Source organism: Chenopodium quinoa, unplaced genomic scaffold, assembly GCF_001683475.1.
Source record: "Chenopodium quinoa cultivar QQ74 unplaced genomic scaffold, ASM168347v1, whole genome shotgun sequence".
In the NCBI taxonomy this organism is placed as follows: domain Eukaryota; kingdom Viridiplantae; phylum Streptophyta; class Magnoliopsida; order Caryophyllales; family Amaranthaceae; genus Chenopodium; species Chenopodium quinoa.
Window position 1 is genome coordinate 2938786 of NW_018743047.1, and position 19177 is coordinate 2957962.

Here is a 19177-nt window from a genome sequence, read left to right on the forward strand (position 1 = left end):
TGATCCGTAAGGAGCTGATGATGAACGATGTGGAACGGTTCGCAAATACATATGTTCAGCGTACGATGCGCCTTCCAGGAGGGAAGATTAAGCCTGCATTCCTTCCACTACTGTCTGACATCAAGGGCTATGTCCAACATCAAGGAGTTGCAACTTTTGTGGAGTGGTTTTTCAAGCACCATGAATTCGAAGAAAATGAGCTTGTTCCAAAGGATATCGTTCCCATATTTGGTCTTGTTCCAACCTTTGATGTGGAGTCGACCCCAACATTTGCCTTTCCTCTTCGTGAGAGGCATATCTTAATAGGGGCCAAGACAAATGCTTTGCATGTGATGAAGATCGATGCAAGAATGACGGCCATGAATATCAATTTTTTCTCTGGGGTCACCAAAAAAAAGGGGATCCATTACCATAGAATATCCATATGTGGCCTTTTGCCGGAGGAACCTTCGGATGTTGTGTTCAACGAAGGAGATTTTGTCCTCGTCTGGAATGCAACGGACGTTCTGAGGCCATCTTTTATCGATAATTTCCGCCTGTTGTTTAGAATCTGCAACCCAGTCCTAGTGATCATCACTGAAGCTCGTCCAAAGTATCTCCAGACCTGGGAAGTGACTAAATGTATACCTGGAACATACCAAATTGATTCGAGCGGAAATGGTGTAGTCAGAGGTGTGGTGTTGCTGTGGAACAAGCTCGTGGAGCCCAACTTCATTCGCCGTTCAAATGCTTTAACCGGCCATACAATGAATGTTCGAATTGAGGCAATAGTACTATGCACCAACTTTTAAATAATAATGTTTCATGCCTTCTTCACTCAATATGATTGACATGATAACTTTGCTTTTTGTTTATCATAATGTATGACTCATTGTGAATCGCCTGATTAATTTGCATGGTTAATGATTATTATATGTCATATGAATGTATTAATGGTAATTAAAATATAAATACACCAATTTGTTATGTTGCTTAAAATTTGGTGTAATGGAAGTTGTGTGTAGTTCCATATTAAATAGAGTTCAATTTGTTTTTTATTAAAAAAATAAAGATAGAATGCAATTTGTTATATAACCCTTGTAATTACTGGAATTTTTAATTAATGGAGTTTTTAGTACAATTCGAGATTCTGGACAATATCCTAGATTGTACGAATTACTTAAACAAGTCATTGTGCTAAGATTTCGTTTATATAGTTTGAAAATTTTAGAAGTTGATTTTAATTTTTTTAATTTTTATTGTGAACATGTTTAATTTCAGCCGGGTCCACTCATCAAACCTCCTTCACCTCTAGGAGATGAGAATTACTCGGACGATGGATACGATTACATTGGATCATGGCTTGAAAAATCTGGTCTAGTTTGGGATCCCTCTATCCATGATGAGGGTTGGTGCTAAAGCAGTCGGTCTGTGAGAGGAATGGTTCTATTGGCATGAGGGAATGGCACTGAACCAATGAAGCAATGATCTGGGTTTATGACTTAAGAAATGTAATTGTTATTATTAGGGGACTGAACTTATTATTAAGTATTATGCTTGTATAATTATGTATAAAATCGTGCTGAATTATGGTTGTGATTGGTCACCACCAATATGGTTTCTTATGTATGTATTATTGTTAAACTATATTGTGATGTGTTATGTGGTTGTCTTATTTAGTGTGATATCAATTATTGTGGAAATTTTGTTGTGTTAAATTTTAAAAAGGAACCCAAACTTTGTATCTATTAACAAATTGCATATTTTTATAAATAATAAGAAGAGGAAATACTTTTATGATTTCCAAAATCTACATATACCAAAGACAACTTTTTGTATATTATTAACCAACTGTAGTGGAGTACTAGGTTATTGAGAAATTTATTTTTGTGTAAAATAAAATTAAGAAACTTCCATACTACTGTCCTTGAAATTAGAATAAATGGGTCAGATTAATGTTTAATAATTAAACACAGAGTATTATTTACAAGCCTAATAAACTTACACTTACTTTTTTTATTAATACAAGGTTATGCTCCAGGTAATTTGTTGTTTTTACTCCCAACATATATTAAATATTGATTGTTATAATGGGGTGTTACATAACATGTCCAAACTTTTTTAAGAGGATCTAATGTCTAGAATATGGACCAATAATTTTTGTTGTCACATAACATGTCCAAACTTTTTTTAAAGGATCTAAACTTTTTTAAAAAACAACTAATAGAGAAAGGGAGTATTAATCTTACTAATGAAATTGACATAATTTATAAGCTATATATTAAACAAAATATTGTTTTAGAAAATATATCTATTGACTATTGTTTATTAAGAATCAACCATATACCTGTAGTTTTACCAATAAAAAAAACCCATTGCATAAAAACATCCCCATCTATAAATTTAACCTACAGCTTCAAAAGATATAGGGAGCCCTATTATATGACTTGTCTTAGTCATGACAAAGTGATGGCTGACATACAAGATGTTGAGTATTGCTAGGATGTGCCTACTTTAATTTGTCTTTTCTCTTCTAAACTTTCCATGCAATGGAGGGAAATGTGCGGCAACCCCGCCAACAATAAAAATATTTCCCGCTCTACACGTTAGTATATAGATCAGAGCATCTCTCTTGGTGAGACCTACTTCCATCTCCAAACTGAAACACTCTAAGCCAATATGGTAAAGCAATGTTTTGCATATCCAGTCCACAAAATTAAGCCTTCATTAATATTTTCCCATTAATATTAGTAATTCCTCGTCCTTAAATAATATTATTAACATTGTCTATTCATTTAAATTAATTTTAGTCTGTTATGCTCCAATACAATCTAGCAAATAAATTGATTAAAATGTACGTGAAATTGCACTAACCTAAATAACACTACTAAATGGCCTTAAAACAAAAAAAACAAAATCATCTGCTGATCCATTTGGCCCATAACCATAAGTACGCCCACAAACAATTAAAAAACTCAAACGACCTAGATTGTTATGCAATTTGGGCCATTTAAGATGGGCAAATACATCAAGAGTGTGAATTTTTGGATAGAATATAAACAAGTATGGGCCGCACATCAAACTAATGTCCTGAAAGATGTTGGCCCTTTATACTTGGACCAATGCATACACTCACTTTGCGCATTTGAAATATTATTAACCTGTTAAATTTTAAATTAACCTTTTTGGAGAATATGATTACAAAATTAAATGGTCAGCTAAACAAACTAGTAATAGATAAAATTTACTTCCATGCTAAATTAACAAAGTCGCACTAAATATGCTTAGAAATTCTGAATTAACAAAGTTGTACTAAATAACAACACACAAGTATGGGCCGTCAATCAAACTCATCTCTTTAAAAATGTTGGCCCGATTCAAATACTCACCTTAGAGCTGGTCCATTATTGCAGATCCATTATTGCGGATCCATCTTTGTATTAAACAGGTACGTGTTAATGGATTTCCATCTCTTTGCACCACTTCTTCTATAACAAACAATGCAACTGCCACTTCTATGAACCTATAATACATAAGATATGTAACACAGTAACTTTTATCAGCCACTGTTGTTGTTAATACTACTTTATCATCCTCTGTTGTTGGGAATACATCACCTTTGTTGTGCCATCAGGACCATTTGTATCCCGTGCCTCACATGGATGCGTTTCTCCATATGCAACATCCAAAATCTACGAAATTCAGTAAACGCATCAGTACATCAGTAAACCAAGTGTGGTAGTTGGTTGTTATATTCTTACCCCAACCTTTCCAAAGTCACCGCCGTCAGGCACACGATCTTCTCTAATAGCCGATCGTATCTCTGCCATATTCCATACCTCCAGCCTTGGAAAATATCCCCACTGGACAGGATATCTATTTAATCGATCCAAATACAACACCTGTAGCAAACCATATCGTAGCATAGTTAGTAGTAAAGATTAGGCATACCATATTCCATCATTCTTATAACCATGTAGTGATACACATACCACAATAAAGATTAGGCATCCTGCACATCCACTAGCAAATCCACACGAGTAAAATCGGCGTGCAAACATCGCTACACTTTCCATTAACTTCTTTAAAACAAGGCTGCACCAGTCATAATCTGCAGCTCTAGAAGCACACGTTAGCGAGGGGACTAGGTCAGCCCCGAATCTAGACGACTGATTAGGGCATAACAACATCTCTAGGGACACCAATAAGAACAACGTCTTGAACTCATCCGCCTGCTTCTCCTCCCATTGTCCCTCTACCCGAGCAATTAGTTCAGCATTCACAGGAATTCCCTCACAAATGTACTCCCGACCTGTGATGTTGCTATGTGTATACCTTGATTTACCTTATGTTTTCATAATCATTTTTACCTCTTCCATCTTGTCATTGTCCAAAGTTTGATAGGTTGGAACAGGCATCCCACCGTTGAGAATACCGAAAACCCAATGGACTTGGTTCTGTGACAGAGTAAACACTTGTCCTTCTTGGCTAGTGAGGGTACAGTTAAAGGGATCAATACGTGTAATCAACCAATATGCCAATTGTCTAGGAAGGTTCATGTCAGCTCCTATTTTTAACAAACCATCAAACCCCATTTCACCAACCCACCGCTTCCTTTGATCATCAAAAGATTGACGTAGTCTCCCAAATGACTCAATGCGACAACTTGTATAGGGTGGCTGAAATAAACCACCATTGGTTTAGAGGAAAATATGTAAACACAAGTGACATACTGTGCATAACAGAGACACAAATCCTAACAAATAAACCTCATCAAACAATCATGTAAACACTTACCCTGCAAGTAGCCTTCATATAAGTTTGCAACACTGCACCTTCCCTCTTTACCTCACCACCAACACTTACAAAGTCATCCTGCAGTGTACAAAGCAAGTGTGTAAGACCCTATCTATTTTATTCAACTATATCTACTATCAATTACAAACTACTTAGTACCTTGAAAATCTCAAGAAAGAGCTTCATTGTCTTTGTTGCCATTCCAACCTGCAATCAACAAAGGTTGCTATGCATGTAAATTGATAAGCTACCAAATGGTATCATAATCCGATCCTCTTCCCAAATATGTAAATTGATACTATACCAAATGCTACCTCTTTCCCAAGGCCACTGGACCGTCTACGCTTTCTGTTTACACTATCCATACTAGCACTCATATTTCCTATACAAAATGACAATAAAGTGACAACATATCAATCCAATCGAGCATAATCAACCTCTAACTATATTAAACAACATCATTATTATCAATCCAACCAAACAAACTCAATTACACCTGCCTTAACCCAGTCCCAGTTCATAACCCCTGCATAATTAGTCAATTAAAAAACTTGTTGCAGGCCTCAAGCCCATTTCTTCTCATTATGCTAAGCTATTAAAGCCATCAATTGCACCATTTTACATTCATTCACATATAGCCTCAAGCAATTAATTCTCTTGCATATCTTTCTCTCGCTAAACACTGTTTGACTTCGGTATCGGAGGGGTCTTCTTCGGCACAACCCCCGAGGCCATTTCACATGTGTTTGCTGTGTAGGAAATCCTCGGCCCAGCGTTCCTTGGACAGAGCCAGTCTTCAGCCACTTCACAGGACCTTCGAAAGGTCCCCTTGTTTTACCCGAAACAACACTTATTCACCTCTCAAAAAATTTTGCCTTACTTTATCTACATTTTCCTACACTAAGGCCCCGTTCTTTAGAGCTGCTCTGCTGAGCCCTGTTCTTCTCAAATCAAATCTACTCTGCGCTGCGCTACTAAAAAAAAATCTGCTCGGCTCTGCTCTGCTCTACTTTGCTCTGCTCTACTCTTCTCTACTTAATTTTCAAATAATAATTAATAATAACAACAATAATAATTAATATTCAATAATAATAATTAATATTGTATTGATGATAATAGTTTATTATTTTGAATAATTAATAATTATTAATATTAAAAATAGTTTTAATAATTAATAATAATAATAATAATTTTAATGATTAATAATAATAATAATTATTATTTTAATAATTAATAATAATAATAATTTTAATAATTAATAATAATAATTATTATTATTATTATTTATTAATTTTAATAATTATTGATAATAATAATAATAATAATAATAATAATAATATTATTATTATTATTATCATTATTATTATTATTACTATTAATATTAATAATAATAATTAATAATAATAATAATAATTTTAATAATTAATAATAATAATTATTATTATTAGTTATGATAATAATTAATAATAATAAGTAATAATAATATTATTATTATTATTAATAATAATAATAATAATAACAACAACAATAATAATAATAACATTATAATAGTATTAATAATAATGTCGAAATCTGCTTTGCTCGGCTCGGCTCTGCTCTCCTTGGCTATCCTGAAATCTATTCTTTTCTGCTCTGCTGAAATTTAATCTGCTTTGCTCTGCTGACCCCTGCTCTGCTCTGCCAGAAGCTCAAAAGAACAGGGCCTAATACTATCTTCGTTTCTTTTAAGTTGACATGTTTTGACTTTAGCAATATTCACACACCTATCTTTGGCCGTATTTTGTGATTACATGTCATGAAAAATATAATCATGTGGGGTCTTTTTAGATTCATCGCGAGATATATTTTTAAAATATTATATAATATTTGCTTTTCGGTATTTAAAGATATTAATTATTGAAGATTTGCATTGGCAAACATGACTAAAGATCGATTCATCTAAAAAGAAACGGTGGAAGTATATTACTTCAATTTTTATAGAATCAGGTCTACAATAATGTAGGCACGCAAAATTAAAAATTTGTATTGTCCCTATTTTTTTGCCCTATTCCAAATAATTGGGCCAAACTTAACAGTTTTGAACATGAATTCTATTAATTTATAAGAAATAATATAGTCAAATGGAGTCTAGTTGAATTTATCTCATTGTTTATTTTATTAATATCTAAATTTATTGATTTTTACGCATAAAGAAATGAAGTTATAATTAAGCGTTTAAAGACAATCTTTTAAGATCGTAAAAAGTTAAATGGGACATAAAAAATAGGGATAGAAGGAGTATGCGATAATAATATATATATATATATATATATATATATATATATATATCACAAAAGTATATGTATACAATATTATCTTCCTCTTCTTACAATATAAATTAGTTCTACCAAATTCACTTTATTGTAGTCTTAGCTCATGAATCATTTAGTCATACTACTTCATCTTATATATCTCAAATCATACTTCCTCCGTTTCTATTTAGTTGACGCGTTTGATTTAGGCACATATATTAAGGAGATGAGAGAGAGAGTGAGAAAGTATGAAAGAAACAAGTGGGGTATCTTGTAAATGCAAGGTAAAAAATTTACCCCAAAAGAAAACGTGTCAATTAAAAAAAAATTCCTAAAAAGGAATACGTGTCAACTAAAAAGAAACGGAAGTAGTATTACGTATGAAATAAGAGTTTGTTCTGATTTACTTAATTTATTCAGTTCAGCTCCAATCAGTTCAGTTTAATTAGCTCCTAATTTTCTTCTCTCATAAAATATTCATTTCAGCTCAATCTATTCGGTCCAGTTCAGTTCAGTTTAGCTCAGTTCAATAAATGTGAATATGCCTTGAAATAAACTGATTGGAGCTAAAGTGAACTGAAATTAAGCTAAAAAGAACATGCTCTAAGTATTGCTATTGATTTGAAAAGGAAACTTTTTACCATCCTATATTTCTTTGAGGTTGAGATCTGGTCATATTAACTAGGCATATATTTATATGTGGCCGGATTTATTCGAGATACTCATTCAGGGATTATTTGAGGGGTTCGGTCAGAGGTTACTTGAGAAATTACTCGATCAGGGGTTACTATGTTATGGGTTACTCAAGGGGCTACTCGATCAGGGGTTACTTGGTCATGAGTAACCCCTGAGCATGACCAAGTAACTCGAGTAACCTCGACCACACAGAAAAATCCCCCTATTAAGGGTCTGTTCACTTCAGATTAATTTCATTCCAGTTCAGTTCAGTTGAGCTCTAATTAGTTCATTTCATCTCACTTCAGTAATGTGAACATACCCTAACTATATAGACTAGGTAATGGTCAACATAATTTTTTTAGTTTCCAATCTTGCAATTACAGTTTTATTTGATTAATCAATTCGTTCATTTGGATACTATTTTTTTTTTTTTACATGATTGGCTACTCTAAATTTAGGCTATTATTGAGTCTTAAATTTACGCAACAAAACCTTACCCAATACCCAAGCTTTTACAACGTACAAACATTTAAAGGATTTAATTATTCATTGACATCCTCCTATATCTTTGCTTCCCAAGAAAATATTTGGGAACTCCTTTTTACATAATTTTTTTAGTTTCCAATTTTGCAATTACGGTTTTATTTGATTAATCAATTCATTATTTTTTTTTATTTATATTTACATTTTTTTTTTGGAAAGAAGAAGAATTCATTAAATAATTAATTTGGACACTCTAATTTTTTATTTTTTATTTATTTTTTATTTTGACAAGATTGGATACACTCTAAGTTTAGGCTATTATTGAGTTACATTTACGCAACAAAACCTTACCCAAGCATTTACAACTTACAAACATTTAATCGATTTAATTATTCATTGACATCCTCCTATATCCTTGCTTCCCACTCAAATATTTGGGAACTCCTTTTTTATTCGCTTTCAACCAAACTTTTCGTAATTCTATTCTACAATATATTTAATCAATTTCTTAATATTTCCAAATTTCACTAGTCTTAATTCTCCAATTCTATTTTATATATATACTTGCTTTATTACACTTTATAATCTTCTACATTATTCTTCATTCAAATATTAATAAAGCAAGAAATATTACGGCAGACGAGATACCACAATGATATCGAGTAGTTGCAACGGGTGTCGATTATTGCGAAAGGGTTGTGGCGAAAATTGCCTCCTCCGTCAATCCCTCACTTTTATCGACTCCCCTTATTCTCAATGTAATGCCTATTAGAGATAATTTCAAGAGAGTATCTTGATATTATCTCATTGCTATACATGTGCCGAAATAAGCTAAAATGCTAAAGGATATCATGCCTCTGATCATGCCTATGATTATGCATATCTTATATAATCTTCTATTATTGTAAATATATATCTTCCTAATACAAAATATCTTTAGTCAAAGATATTATTTTATTAGCTTACTTAGTAGCTCTGCTAAACTTTAGGAAATACTTTTATTATATAAATGTATCTTTTTGCCTTTTGTAAAGAATATGAATATATACAACATTATTCATTCCTACATGGTATCCGAGTAGGAAAAGATCTAAACACTTTTTTTTTCTTTCTTCTTAAGTTACAAATCCTACCATGGCTTCCAACTCAACACTCACCAACTTGCAAGGGCATCGAGTGAGATGTCAATGGTGTCATACATATAACCACACTTTACAATACTGCCCAACCTTTCAGCAATAATTTTCCATAAACAAATCCACCACCCATCCTTCCAACAAATCACTGCCAGCACCTCGGGTTCACGCTACCGCAGCAAGAAGTACTACACTTCCCACCTCTTGGCTCCTTGATACCGGCGCCACTCATCATGTTACTCACAACATGTCCAACTTAGCTCTTCAGCATCCCTATCATGGATCCGAGGAAATTGTAATTGGTAACGGCACCGGTGTCCCCATCACTCATACCGGTTCTCTTACTCTCCCTACTTCTTCTTCTAAATCTATTCATTTAATGAATGTCTTGTGTGCTCCCACTATGACTCGTAACATTATTTCTATATCTCAACTATGTACCGACAATAATCTTGTTATTGAGTTCTCATCCGATTCCTTTCTAATCAAAGATAGTCTCACGGGAGCACATCTTATTAAGGGTCCAACTAAGCAAGGGGTTTATGAATTGCCATCACCTTCATCTATTTTAGACTTATCTACCGTTAAAGCACCCGCAATAAAATTGGCATCACCGTCTTGGTCATCCTTCTCTTGCTATCTTCAAAAATATTGTTTTGGAATTTAATCTTGATGTTACTAGTTCCCTGTCTTTTAATTATAATGCTTGTCAATGCAATAAAAGTCATAAACTCCCATTTAATCACTCTACTTTGATTTCTCATGCTCCTCTTGATATAGTTTATACTGACCTTTGGACATCCCCAGTTCACTCTCTTGACGATTTAAAATACTATGTCATCTTTGTCGACCACTTTACCAAATATATTTGGTTTTATCCCCTTAAAAATAAATCTGATACCAAAGCAGTATTTATTCGCTTCAAAGCTCTTGTTGAAAAGTTCTTTGAGAAATCAATCAAAGTCTTGTATTCCGACAATGGCGGTGAGTATAAAGCTTTAACCTCCTTTTTAACCATTGATGGTGTATCACATCTTACGTCCCCTCCTCATACTCCCGAACACAATGGTTTTGCCGAACGACGCCATAAACACATTGTCGAAACTGGTCTCGCTCTTCTATCTCATGCCCAATTACCTATTACCTTTTGGTCTTATGCATTCTCTACTGCCTCATATCTGATAAACAGGCTTCCCACACCCACCTTATCACACAAATCACCTTATCATTGTTTATTCGGGTCTCCTTCTAATTATTTAAAATTAAGGAGTTTTGGGTGTTTATGTTATCCTTGGCTTAGGCATTACACCTCGCACAAATTAGATCCGAAATCGAAGCCTTGTATCTTCATTGGTTATTCAAAAACTCAAAGTGCCTACTATTGTCTAGATCCTACCACAAATCGTGTTTATGTATCTAGACATGTTCGGTTTGTTGAAACCGAATTTCCCTATTCTACTCTTCTCAAAACGGACGCTTCACCACCAATTCCAAATCTTGACTCTTGGTGTTCAGTTACCTTGCCAATCTTAGACAACCCAGTCCAAAGATCCACTCATGATCAACCGGATTCCCCAGGCCCAATCTCATCTATCCCTATCTTAAACAACTCTCGTACTCCCCTCTCTTCAAATGCTTCTGCCCAAAACCTTGTATCTCATCACGTATGCACAAATTCAACTCCTTCCTCCCCATTACATGCTGCCCACTCACCAAACTCCACTCCCTTACACACGGCCCACCAACATGATTCACTTAACCAAAGCCCACAATCTGCTCCTTTACAACCTGATCAATCCACTTCCCCTTTAATACCTTCTTCTCCTTTGCAACAAGCCCATATGCCAAACCCCCCTAGGCCCACTAACCCTTCACCACCGCCACTTAACACATCCCAATCTACTTCTCATCCTACAAACCCACAGATTGAGCAATCACATACAAATCCAACTCTTGGGATTGTAACAAGATCCAAAAATAATATAGTCAAACCTAACCTAAAATATGCTAACACTGCTACTGTAGCCTCCAAACCAGTGACTCCCACCTCTGTTAAACAAGCTCTTAAAGATCCTCTTTGGAGAAAAGCCATGGAAGAAGAACTTGCCTCCTTACACAAGCTTGGTACATGGGATTTAACTCCATCCGCTACAGTTCGTAATATTGTGAAATACAAATGGGTTTTTCGAATAAAATACAACAAAGATGGGTCCATTGAGCATTATAAAGCTCGTTTAGTAGAAAAAGGATTTCAACAACGTCCGGGCATTGATTATTCAGAGACTTTTAGCCCCGTGGTCAAACCAGCTACCATTCGCACACTTTTGAGCTTAGCCGTCACTCAAAATTGGCATCTTCGTCAACTTGACATTAACAATGCTTTTCTGCAGGGGACATTACATGAGGAAGTTTACATGTCTCAACCTCCGGGCTTTATTGATGCACAATTCCCTACTCATGTCTGCAAACTCAAGAAGGCCATTTATGGTCTAAAACAGGCTCCAAGGGCTTGGTACACTAAGCTCACAAATTTTTTAATTGGGAAAGGATTTAAAAAATGTGTTTCCGATACATCACTTTTTATTCTACATCACACTACTACCCCTATTTACCTCATTGTGTATGTTGATGATATTATTGTCACTGGACCAAGTACCAGTCATCTCGATGGGTTCATTAAGCATTTTGCAAACCGGTTCTCATTAAAGGACTTGGGTGAACTCTCTTATTTTCTCAGGGTAGAAGTCATGCCCACTCCTCATGGCTTGTTCCTTAATCAACGCAAGTATATCATCGATCTTCTAGACCATATGGGTATGCTTGATACTAAGCCTGTGCCTACACCTTTGATTGTTACACAACGATTGACTGCCAATTCAAGTACTCCTTTGGAGGAACCCAAAGACTATCGCGCAGCGGTAGGAAGCCTTTAATATCTTACTCTTACTGGACCCGATGTTGCTTATGCGGTAAACAAGCTCTCACAATTCATGCATAGTCCACATTCTGATCATTGGTCTGCCCTTAAGAGGCTTTTGCGGTACCTCAATGGTACACTTGATAAGGGTATCAATATTTATCGAGACTCACCACCCATATTACATGCCTTCTCCGATGCGGATTGGGCAGGTAATCGCAATGACTACCTCTCCACCATGGATCATGTTGTCTTTCTTGGACGAACTCCTATCACTTGGACCTCAAAAAAGCAAAAATCATTGGCAAAATCATCCACAGAAGCAGAGTACCGGTCCGTAGCTGCAACTTCTACTGAGCTCATGTGGATTCAAAATCTTTTAACTGAATTGGGTGTTCGTTTGTCCCACACTCCGGTAATTTATTGCGACAATCTCAGTGCCACATATCTTAGTGCCAATCCAGTTTTTCACTCTAAGATGAAACATTTAGCTATTGATTACTACTTCATACGAGAACAAGTTCAAAAAAGAGCCCTACGAGTTGTGCATGTTCCTACAGGTGATCAACTAGCTGATTTTCTCACCAAGCCGTTATCAAGACCACGATTGGATATTTTGTTAACCAAGATCGGCCTTTCTGACTCGTCGTCCGACTTGCGGGGGCATATTAGAGATAATATCAAGAGAGTATCTTGATATTATCTCATTGCTATACATGTGCCGAAATAAGCTAAAATGCTAAAGGATATCATGCCTCTAATCATGCCTATGATTATGCATATCTTATATAATCTTCTATTATTGTAAATATATATCTTCCTAATACAAAATATCTTTAGTCAAAGATATTATTTTATTAGCTTACTTAGTTAGCTCTGCTAAACTTTAGGAAATACTTTTAGTATATAAATGTATCTTTGTGCCTTTTGTAAAGAATATGAATATATACAACATTATTCATTCCTACAATGCCACTGTCTTTGTCTCCAAGTTCTTCGGCCGCTCCTCCCTCTTTTACCTCCTCGAATCCGCTCCCCGTGCCCTACGTCCAGGTATATAATTCTTTCCTCTCTCGATATACAATAAGTCTAGTGAGTTACTCCACCTATTACAAATAAATTAAAAAAAATATATTAATACTACCTCCTTTTCTTTTTAATTTTAACAAATGGGTATTATTTAAGATATTAAAAATTCGTTTGTTGCATCTAAAAAGAAATAGAGGTAGTAATTAGTTCATGTATTATATTGTACTAGGTTATAACTAATTATTGTATGTGTTTTTCAGCTGTGTTCCGGTCATTATTGTACGAGGCTTGCGGTCGAACAATAAACCCGGTTTCCGGCGTCGTAGGGTTATTGTTTACCGGCAACTGTAATCTTTGTGAGTCAGCGGTTGACATTGTATTCAAAGGTGGGGTTTTGAAACCAATACCGGAGTTTATCGCCGGGTTTTTGCCTGAGACGTCTAATAATTCCGGCGAAATTTCTGAATTGGAACTTAACTTGTCGAACAAGAAAAGGGGTTTTAGTGACGTGGAGGGCGGTTTATCCTTGGATCTTGATCTACGGCTGACGACTACTACTCCTGGGGTGGTTTCTCCATGGATGGACAGAGTAAAGCGCAAGAAATCCCGGTGTTTTGAGTTGGAAGTGTCGGGAACGACGTCGTGTGAGAGTGGAAGTAGTGCTGAAGTTGAAGAAGTTGATGTCGTGGACTTGAGTCTTTCTCTTTGAGAGTTCTTCAATATGATGTTATACGAGGTTGATAATGTCTGAAATTGAGTTTGATTAGTTATAAATTTTAGGGATTAGGAAAAATTAGGTTGTTAAGAATGTAGGATTTGCAATGTTTGTTTGATTCATTGGTTATGTAATGAGGGATATGGAGCACAATTCGAAGGATATGTACGTAGTTTAAAATCCCATTTAATCTAGTTCCGATTTCGATCCCTAGTCTATTTAGCTGAAATTTTTGTGATCAATTGGAATTTAAAGGTATGGATGTTAGACCATCTCCAATGGTGAGAATCAAATGATTATTTTTAAGCAATATGTCTTGTATGAACCCGGTCTACATTAACTTTTGGTGGACCGAAGCCCATCACTCCATCAGTGACATTTACCCCAGCCGAAAGAAAGAGCGTGTGATTAATCCTCTTTAACTATTGTTCTTCTACCCTCTCTCTCCTCTTTAACAGATTATCTTTCACACGCATGGTCGTTCTTCCCTCTCCCTCTAAAATTGCTCTCAATCAATTTTAGGGATAATTTTTCTCCCATCTCAATATGCACGGGGTATATATTATATTAGAGAGATATTAAATGAAGTATATAATATAAGAAAAAATATATTCAAAATACGGGAACTTGATTTTGATGTTAACTTAGACCTTATTCTTTTGAGTTAGTTGTTATTGTCTATTGTGTACTTGTGGTTTGATTTGCTCTGCTGAAGCCTGCTTAGCTATGCTACTAAATATCACTAATCTGCGAACACTCGTTCTGGCTTGCTAACATATATCTCTTCTCTATTTAAATCCGATGTTCTCTGCTCTACTTAAAAGAACATGGTCTTACTCTTACTGGTGGCCACGCAATGTGGCCTGCTATTATGGGATTTACTTTGTCAAAGTTATAGAGGTTACTCGTTCAGTATTATAGGGGTTACTCGGTTACCGTCATAAGGATTATTCCTTCAATGCTCTAGGAGTTACTTTGTATTTTGCAAGCAGTTATTCGGCGAGGCCAGTCACGCAAAAAGCGTGCTGTACATTTTTTTTGTGTTAATAATTAGAGAAGGATGTTGTTTAAAGGGTTGTCCCTAAAAATGTATATAATTGAAGGGTTGAGGATTTTGAGTGTTATGGTTAATTGTTGATAAAGGAATTGTATACCCGTGCTAATGCATGGCATATATAATACTGCGTTTAAATAAAGAAAAAAACACACACACACACAAAGTGAAATCTTTGTAGTAGTCCTTAAAAAAATTAAAATTAAAAAAAAAAGTGGTATGTGTACTTATTGTTTTTTTTTTTTTTTTAAAAAAAAGTTTTAAAATTATTAAATAAAGTATGGGTTAAGGATGTGTAGTTATTTAAAAAAAATATTAAAAAAAAAAAACTAAATGCATGAGAGTTTAGCATTGGGGTTTTAAAGGATTCTCGTTAACAGACTCTGTAATTATATATTAGATTTTGGGATTTTTTCACTCTCCTCTTAATATTTTTTTTTTTTGGCAAAAAACATGTCAAATTCATTATTACAAGATCAAATTGATCTAAATCAGTATATATATGAAGATAATTTCAATTATTGTTCAACTTCGATTTGAAAGAATTTTATGTAATTGAAAGCAATTACAAAGGTAAACATCAAATGGGGTACTTGAAATTTTCTATAATCAGTTTTTATTTCTTATAATCAGTTTTGATTTGGTATAATCAGTTTTGTATCAGTACAATCAGTTTTACAACACAATCAGTTTGATATGATATAATTACTTTTTATTTCTTATAATCACATTTAGTTTGATATAATCACTTTTCATTTTTTAAAATCACATTTTGTTTAATATAATCACTTTTTATTTCTTATAATCACATTTAATTTGATATAATCACTTTTTATTTCTTATAATCACATTTGGTTTAATATATTCACTTTACATACCATTTAGTTTAATATGATAAAAAAAACTCTTTGTTTACTCCAATTTAATGAAATTTCAACTTTAGTTCTAACCGCCATTGTTGATTTTGACGAACTTCACATTGTTAAAGTATAAGTATAATACGGAGTGTTAGAGTATATCAAAGGAGGAGAGAGAAAAAAAAAAGAAGAAAGAGAAAATGACAGTTAAAGAGGAGAGAGAAAATCAAAAGGAAAAGAAAGAAAAAGCGTGTGATTTAAGCTTCTAAAAAAAGTCTGATAAATTACATGACTTTACTCACTTCACATTAATATTAATGTAGACCGGGTTTATTATAGTCTTTATAATTTTTAAGAGAGAGAAAGTATTTTTTGCAATGTATACCAATGAGTTGGTATCTAAACTTAACAACTCCAAAAGAAAGTTGCTAAGTTTAGATACTAAACTTTGAGTCTCATTTGACAAAAAGTGTGGGCCCGTTTCAATATTCTAATATATTTTGTAATTTATTTAAGTTTTACCTTTTTTTTTAATCTTATAATATTTTATATTAAAAAAGAAATGGATTTGGTGAGCCATAAATTGAAAGTGACATTTGTATATTTTAGAGAGTCTCATCATTGGGAAATTAGGCTTCACATGAGTTGCTAAATTGAGAAGTGAGTATGGTATCACCATTGAAAGTAAAAAACAACTCATTTTGTATTTCAATACTCAAATTTGAATCTCACCATTGGAGATGGTCTTACTTCCTATTAAGATCGAATATAAGGATGTTAGGTCCTGTTTATTTTACCTTGAAGTGTACATAATTTTAGTTCAGTAAAAATAATTTCAACTTATTAAAAATAATTCAGGTCACTAAAAATGATTTCAGTTTAGCCAAAATAAGATTAAGTAAATCGGACCTTAATTAGTATAATTGTACATTTATAGAAGTTATACTATTGGAACTTTGGAAAATTAATGTGCTTATCTTATTTGATTGAATTGATAGAAGTCTGAGTATTATAGATCAATGTAATATTTTGATATGGATCTTGCTAACGAACGTCCTCGGGGCGTTGGATAAGCATTTAAAATAATACCTAAAGTGGTATTAATTTGGGAAAGCATGACAAAAACACGTGTCGATCGGTGTACTTAATGTTCATTTTAATTTAATCCTTCTACTTTTAGGTAGCTTATCCAATGCCCCGGGGGCGTTTGTTAGCTTTTGCCTTTTGATATTTTGTAAGAAACTATCTATTCCCTCCGTTTCGTATTAATCGCAACACATTCTTTTTACATCTGTTAAAAAAAAAAAAAAAAAAAAAAAAAAAAAAAAAAAAAAAAAAACCCTCCTTTAGGCCCACTCTATAAATTTTAACTTTGTGAACATACTAGTGTTGCAATTAATATAAAATGGAGGGAAATAAAACCCAAAAGAAACTACTTAATAATAAAAAAATATTATAAGAAATTACCCAATGAAAGATAAAAAATGTTGTAAGAAACTACCTAAGGTAAAATGTTGTAAATTACTAGCTTTGCCGGATTTCCACTGTTGACCTTGACCTATCTTAACACACCCCAAAACCACCTATTTCATCCCCAAAACTAATGCATCTTGCTTGAAATTGCCTCCACCACGTCGAAGCCACGTCACCCTCCAACTTCATAACCACCACCTCTAACTCCCAAAACCTCCATCCCAAAGTACGAAACTAACCGTGCCAAATCGGGATATCCTTCAATAACCACGCCGAATATAACCTTAAACTACCTTGAAAACCAACCCTTGCAGTGGTCTTGAGGGTGTTATGAGGTGGGTCAACACCATAAAATTAGGTCAACGGTTCAAACTCAACCAAAAGTAGTATCATACTACATTTTACCTTTTATTATGTAGTTTCTTACAACATCTATACTAATATTTAATAACAGGAAAATTCAAAGGCCATATAGAGTGCCATATAGGATTTTTTTTTTTTTTTTTTTTTTTTTTTGGGGGTAGGTTTTCTAATTCCAATAATGCTTTTATATCATTTAATTTCCCAAATGACACTAACAATGCTTTTACTCATTATCATTTCCCCAATGACACTATTCCCCTAAAGTTTTTCTATTTAATATTTACAAATAAACTAATTTTCAATTATTCGATGTAACTTGATCAATCATCTTTATTTCTCCTACCTATAATCTCTATGCATTTTTAAAGGTTAGTTACAAGTGTTCTAATCTTCCCCTTATATTAATTTCATATTTTAAGTCAATTTTTACATTTTAATTCCTCTAAACTTTTCCATTCTTTTATGTATTTTGTAAGTTCTAGCTAAATGGTAATGGGGTTGTTGGATGAGTCGATTTTCATTTTTATGTAATAGTCTATTCAAAATATTAGTTTTGTAATTTTTGTGATAGCTTTCATGAATTTATCAAATAACTTTTTTTTTTGACATACATTACCAAATAAATTATAGGGAAACATCTATTAAAAAAATAAATAAAAAAAATTATAGAGAAATATTCCTTTAATTTCATGAAGTCTATCACAAAATGGAAAAAATTAATTTTTTTTTAAATTTAATTTTGACGAATTTATTGGTTTTTTTTTTTGTTTAATTTATGTTGTAATCACCTGATTCAATTCGTGATGATATGTACACCTATTAATGCAAATAATAATTTTTTTTACAGTGGTAAATTTCATGAAATTAAATATATGTTTTTTTTATTAAATTAAATGTAAGTTTTGTTTATATAAAAAAGGCAAATTAGTCAAAAAAAAACCCCTTTTAAAAACTTTATCGTAAAAGAAAACCCGAAATTGAAATTTTTTTGTTTAAAACAACCTAGTCCCACTAATTCACTTAATTAACCTCTAATTTCTTCTAACCAACCTCTAATTCTCATTTTACTACATAATAATTGAATTAATTTATAGATTAAATCAATAAAAAAACCACCCCCGCCATTAGCCAGCCACCCCCCCTCTCCCTTTCCTCTTCCCTCGGCAGCAACCCCCCCCCCCCCCCAATTGAGCCACCGCCTAGCACCCTTACCGCCGGCGTCCCACCTCCCTTTCCCCTTTACAACCTCCATTCTTCTTCTTCATCAATTTCCTCCAAAGATTCCTAATTTCATCTTTCTCTCTCTTAGCTCAATCATGGTTAGCAATGGCTTATCCCTCTCAATTTCCCTAAATTATCTCATAAAAACCCTAATTAATAAATTGAAGACTTTAATATCACCTCG